Here is a 7,004-nt window from a genome sequence, read left to right as displayed (position 1 = left end):
TTAATTGAATAAATTGATATTATTATTATTATTATTAATATTGTTATTTATTAATATTTATTATCATCATTATTAATCCCATTTACCCACTTAATAACTCAAAATATTCCAAAACCACTATTCCAAAACCACTGACAATATTATACCATTTTAACTAACTCTACCATTTTACAATTTAATAAATTTGCCTCGACAACATAAAAAATGCCTTTTCCTATTACTTGCATGCCGAAAATTTCCTTGGGAACACAACAGTCTTCACGCCTTCTTCTTCAAGAATGCTGCTAATCAATTCGATGTTATATATGTGTAACATCAAAGGTTGGATCCTTTTCAGCATTTTGCCACACACCTCTATCAAATTTATATACTCTCTTTTTTCCAGGTTATTAGGTTTGTAATTTTATAGTCATCTAAATTTGCAGTTACATTAATTTTTGATTTTTTTTTCAGTGAAAATGAGTAGAAAGGTTGATTCTGTGAAAGACATCAATGACTCAAAAGAAACTTGGCGTCTTGTTGTTCGAATAATGGATGTTTGGAGTGTTGTGAATAATAAGGGTATTGAACATTTGGAGATGATTGTTATGGATTCCTTGGTAAATTGCTTTTCTTTTTTTAAGTATAGATTTTTGTATGATAGTTAGTAATTACAACAAAATGCTTTTTTGTATAACATATAAACAGAAGATTATTTTTATTTTGTTAGGGTGATCGGATTCAGGTCCTTATTCGTCATGACCATTTACTGAAATGGAAAAGGTCATTAAGGAGAATATGACCTGCATTATAAACAATGGCAGTGTCTATAACAATGATTTTCAGTGGAAGGTATGTGATCTTTCAAAAAAAATTGTGTTTCTTGGTGGTACAACAACGAAGGCAATCGAACTTCAAAATATTCCACCTAAAGGATATTTCTTTAAAGATTTTGGTGAGATACTTCAAGGCAAATGCAAAACCGATAGACTGGAAGGTAATTTAAATTCTATTATAACTTATATAACTTATATATTTGCAAACACATTCAATAATGAACTTTACTTTAATGTAGATATTATTGGTGTTGTTAGTGAGATAAACCATATCCAATCCAACACTCCGGGGAAGAAAGTTGTTGTTTCTGTTGTGCTGAAAGATTTGAAGTAATGCGCATTATTTTCATAACTTATGTGTTTGATAAATTTATATATTTTGCATCACTGAATCTCATCATATAATATTGTTTATTTATATTGTAAAATAGGGGTAATTGCATAAATTGCAATTTATGGGAAATCTATGGATCAAAATTTTTGGCTTACTACAATGATCCTAAAAATAATGGAGCTATTGTAATTCTGCTCACTCATGCAATGGTAAAAGATGGCCAAGGTATTACACTATCAGACTTTATAAATACATAGCTGATTTGTATTTTTCATTATACGTTCAATAATTTTTATATTAATTATACAATTTACAGTGTCAAATGCATGGAGTGGTTCCAAATTGTTGATAAATGAAGACATCCCTGAAATTCAAGATTTTATGTCTAAGTATGGATTTTATTTATTTATTTATATTCAGATTATTATACATAATTTTTTATTTCAAAAACGATCTTATTTCTATAGGTTGCCTACTAATGAACAGAAGGAGAAGCCTACTCAATCTGCAAAATCTCTTTCTAATTGGTCTTGTGGTTCTCAGTATTCGCCAGTAGAAAGGTTTGTTCATAATGCGAAATTTATGTCCTTAAGTCAGTTCTGCAAAATCAAACATGTAAGTTGAATACTATAGAGCCGAATTTATCTTTACTATTACAATTATAATGTTTTCTTTTTGAAATTAATATCATTTTTTATTTGCTTTTAGGAAACTTTATGTGTTACTGTAGCAACCACATTGAAATTTGCTGTCTCAAAGTATGGATGGTTTTATTATGGCTGCACAAGGTGTTCTTCGAAGGCACCTAATCCTGAAAAAGCTTATGAATGTTCATGTGGGCAAAAAGTCGAACAGCCTATACCAAGGTACATATAATCTAGATGAATTGCAAATAAATTTGGTAATGGATTTGTTATTAATCATATTATTTTCTTCGTTTAAAATACTATAGGTACAAGATTGAGATATATGTTAGCAATGGTGAATCAAAATATCGATTTGTATTCTGGGATTCCGAATGTGCTGCTATACTTGGAATGACTGCTGAATTTATGCATAACTCTATGGTGGAGGTACATTGTTATACATAAGTTAAAATGTTAATAGTTTATCGAGTTGTAAAGTTCAGATTATCACTCATGGTTGATATTTTATTTTTCCATTAGAATGGAGAAGATGATCCAATGGTTTATCCTGATGAGCTTGAAATGCTGTTGAATAAGAAAATGGCTTTTAGAGTTAAGGTGCAGCCAACGTTTTCCCAAGCGTCTGTTTGGAAGCTTTGTGATGATGAAGCCTTTGTTAAAGAGATTGAAAATGACTACATAGTAGAAGACGTATAATATTCACTTAATTCATGTATTATTTAAACATTTAACAAGTATAATAAATATTCGATGTTTCAATGTGCAGAATCAGTCTAAAACTGAATATGCAAAGTTGGTCCCTAACAAAGAAAATTTGGAAACTTCCGCAGTAAGCATGTTACCGATGCCAGGTCAAAATCCACGATTTGCACAACTATATGTTTATGACACTGAGAATGAAATTGAAAACAGAATGCATGGATTCAGGTTAGATATCTATTATTTTCCAAACTTTAAATTTATTTATATAAGAAACTTGCAATAAACTGTTTCAACTCTTTTCATTATAGGTCAAAAAGTGGAGTTGATGTTAATATTGTGAGAAAACTATCTGAAATGTTATATGAACATAATGTTCATGCACAATCATTTCGCATGGCAAGGGACAGGCTTTGTGAAGAAGGTGTTTCTGATTTAAAACTTCGTTTAATATCTGAACGAAGAAATGATGGAAGGATATATAATCAACCAACTGTATCCGAAGTAGCTGCTTTAATTGTTGGAGATGTCGACACTGCAGAAAAAAGAGACATTATAGTGCAAAAAAAAGAGACATTATATTCCAAAACCACTGACAATATTATACCATTTTAACTAACTCTACCATTTTACAATTTAATAAATTTGCCTCGACAACATAAAAAAACGCCTTTTCCTATTACTTGCATGCCGAAAATTTCCTTGGGAACACAACAGTCTTCACGCCTTCTTCTTCAAGAATGCTGCTAATCAATTCGATGTTATATATGTGTAACATCAAAGGTTGGATCCTTTTCAGCATTTTGCCACACACCTCTATCAAATTTATTTACTCTCTTTTTTCCAGGTTATTAGGTTTGTAATTTTATAGTCATCTAAATTTGCAGTTACATTAATTTTTGATTTTTTTTCAGTGAAAATGAGTAGAAAGGTTGATTCTGTGAAAGACATCAATGACTCAAAAGAAACTTGGCGTCTTGCTGTTCGAATAATGGATGTTTGGAGTGTTGTGAATAATAAGGGTATTGAACATTTGGAGATGATTGTTATGGATTCCTTGGTAAATTGCTTTTCTTTTTTTAAGTATAGATTTTTGTATGATAGTTAGTAATTACAACAAAATGCTTTTTTGTATAACATATAAACAGAAGATTATTTTTATTTTGTTAGGGTGATCGGATTCAGGTCCTTATTCGTCATGACCATTTACTGAAATGGAAAGAGGTCATTAAGGAGAATATGACATGCATTATAAACAATGGCAGTGTCTATAACAATGATTTTCAGTGGAAGGTATGTGATCATTCAAAAAAAATTGTGCTTCTTGGTGGTACCACAACGAAGGCAATCGAACTTCAAAATATTCCACCTAAAGGATATTTCTTTAAAGATTTTGGTGAGATACTTCAAGGCAAATGCAAAACCGATAGACTGGAAGGTAATTTAAATTCTATTATAACTTATATAACTTATATATTTGCAAACACATTCAATAATGAACCTTACTTTAATGTAGATATTATTGGTGCTGTTAGTGAGATAAACCATATCCAATCCAACACTCCGGGGAAGAAAGTTGTTGTTTCTGTTGTTCTGAAAGATTTGAAGTAATGCGCATTGTTTTCATAACTTATGTGTTTGATAAATTTATATATTTTGCATCACTGAATCTCATCATATAATATTGTTTATTTATATTGCAAAATAGGGGTAATTGCATAAATTGCAATTTATGGGAAATCTATGGATCAAAATTTTTGGCTTACTACAATGATCCTAAAAACAATGGAGCTATTGTAATTCTGCTCATTCATGCAATGGTAAAAGATGGCCAAGGTATTACACTATCAGACTTTATAAATACATAGCTGATTTGTATTTTTCATTATACGTTCAGAAATTTTTATATTAATTATACAATTTACAGTGTCAAATGCATGGAGTGGTTCCAAATTGTTGATAAATGAAGACATCCCTGAAATTCAAGATTTTATGTCTAAGTATGGATTTTATTTATTTATTTATATTCAGATTATTATACATAATTTTTAATTTCAAAAACAATCTTATTTCTATATGTTGCCTACTAATGAACAGAAGGAGAAGCCTACTCAATCTGCAAAATCTCTTTCTAATTGGTCTTGTGGTTCTCAGTATTCGCCAGTAGAAAGGTTTGTTCATAATGCGAAATTTATGTCCTTAAGTCAGTTCTGCAAAATCAAACATGTAAGTTGAATACTATAGAGCCGAATTTATCTTTACTATTACAATTATATTGTTTGCTTTTTGAAATTAATATCATTTTTTATTTGCTTTTAGGAAACTTTATGTGTTACTGTAGCAACCACATTGAAATTTGCTGTCTCAAAGTATGGATGGTTTTATTATGGCTGCACAAGGTGTTCTTCGAAGGCACCTAATCCTGAAAAAGCTTATGAATGTTCATGTGGGCAAAATGTCGAACAGCCTATACCAAGGTACATATAATCTAGATGAATTGCAAATAAATTTGGTAATGGATTTGTTATTAATCATATTATTTTCTTCGTTTAAAATACTATAGGTACAAGATTGAGATATATGTTAGCAATGGTGAATCAAAATATCGATTTGTATTCTGGGATTCCGAATGTGCTGCTATACTTGGAATGACTGCTGAATTTATGCATAACTCTATGGTGGAGGTACATTGTTATACATAAGTTAAAATGTTAATAGTTTATCGAGTTGTAAAGTTCAGATTATCACTCATGGTTGATATTTTATTTTTCCATTAGAATGGAGAAGATGATCCAATGGTTTATCCTGATGAGCTTGAAATGCTGTTGAATAAGAAAATGGCTTTTAGAGTTAAGGTGCAGCCAACGTTTTCCCAAGCGTCTGTTTGGAAGCTTTGTGATGATGAAGCCTTTGTTAAAGAGATTGAAAATGACTACATAGTAGAAGACGTATAATATTCACTTAATTCATGTATTATTTAAACATTTAACAAGTATAATAAATATTCGATGTTTCAATGTGCAGAATCAGTCTAAAACTGAATATGCAAAGTTGGTCCCTAACAAAGAAAATTTGGAAACTTCCGCAGTAAGCATGTTACCGATGCCAGGTCAAAATCCACGATTTGCACAACTATATGTTTATGACACTAAGAATGAAATTGAAAACAGAATGCATGGATTCAGGTTAGATATCTATTATTTTCCAAACTTTAAATTTATTTATTTAAGAAACTTGCAATAAACTGTTTCAACTCTTTTCATTATAGGTCAAAAAGTGGAGTTGATGTTAATATTGTGAGAAAACTATCTGAAATGTTATATGAACATAATGTTCATGCACAATCATTTCGCATGGCAAGGGACAGGCTTTGTGAAGAAGGTGTTTCTGATTTAAAACATCGTTTAATATCTGAACGAAGAAATGATGGAAGGATATATAATCAACCAACTGTATCCGAAGTAGCTGCTTTAATTGTTGGAGATGTCGACACTGCAGAAAAAAGAGACATTATAGTGCAAAAAAAAGAGACATTATATTCCAAAACCACTGACAATATTATACCATTTTAACTAACTCTACCATTTTACAATTTAATAAATTTGCCTCGACAACATAAAAAAACGCCTTTTCCTATTACTTGCATGCCGAAAATTTCCTTGGGAACACAACAGTCTTCACGCCTTCTTCTTCAAGAATGCTGCTAATCAATTCGATGTTATATATGTGTAACATCAAAGGTTGGATCCTTTTCAGCATTTTGCCACACACCTCTATCAAATTTATTTACTCTCTTTTTTCCAGGTTATTAGGTTTGTAATTTTATAGTCATCTAAATTTGCAGTTACATTAATTTTTGATTTTTTTTCAGTGAAAATGAGTAGAAAGGTTGATTCTGTGAAAGACATCAATGACTCAAAAGAAACTTGGCGTCTTGCTGTTCGAATAATGGATGTTTGGAGTGTTGTGAATAATAAGGGTATTGAACATTTGGAGATGATTGTTATGGATTCCTTGGTAAATTGCTTTTCTTTTTTTAAGTATAGATTTTTGTATGATAGTTAGTAATTACAACAAAATGCTTTTTTGTATAACATATAAACAGAAGATTATTTTTATTTTGTTAGGGTGATCGGATTCAGGTCCTTATTCGTCATGACCATTTAATGAAATGGAAAGAGGTCATTAAGGAGAATATGACATGCATTATAAACAATGGCAGTGTCTACAACAATGATTTTCAGTGGAAGGTATGTGATCATTCAAAAAAAATTGTGCTTCTTGGTGGTACCACAACGAAGGCAATCGAACTTCAAAATATTCCACCTAAAGGATATTTCTTTAAAGATTTTGGTGAGATACTTCAAGGCAAATGCAAAACCGATAGACTGGAAGGTAATTTAAATTCTATTATAACTTATATAACTTATATATTTGCAAACACATTCAATAATGAACCTTACTTTAATGTAGATATTATTGGTGCTGTTAGTGAGATAAACCATATCC

Source organism: Lathyrus oleraceus, chromosome 3, assembly GCF_024323335.1.
Source record: "Lathyrus oleraceus cultivar Zhongwan6 chromosome 3, CAAS_Psat_ZW6_1.0, whole genome shotgun sequence".
In the NCBI taxonomy this organism is placed as follows: domain Eukaryota; kingdom Viridiplantae; phylum Streptophyta; class Magnoliopsida; order Fabales; family Fabaceae; genus Lathyrus; species Lathyrus oleraceus.
This window is presented reverse-complemented; position numbering follows the sequence as displayed.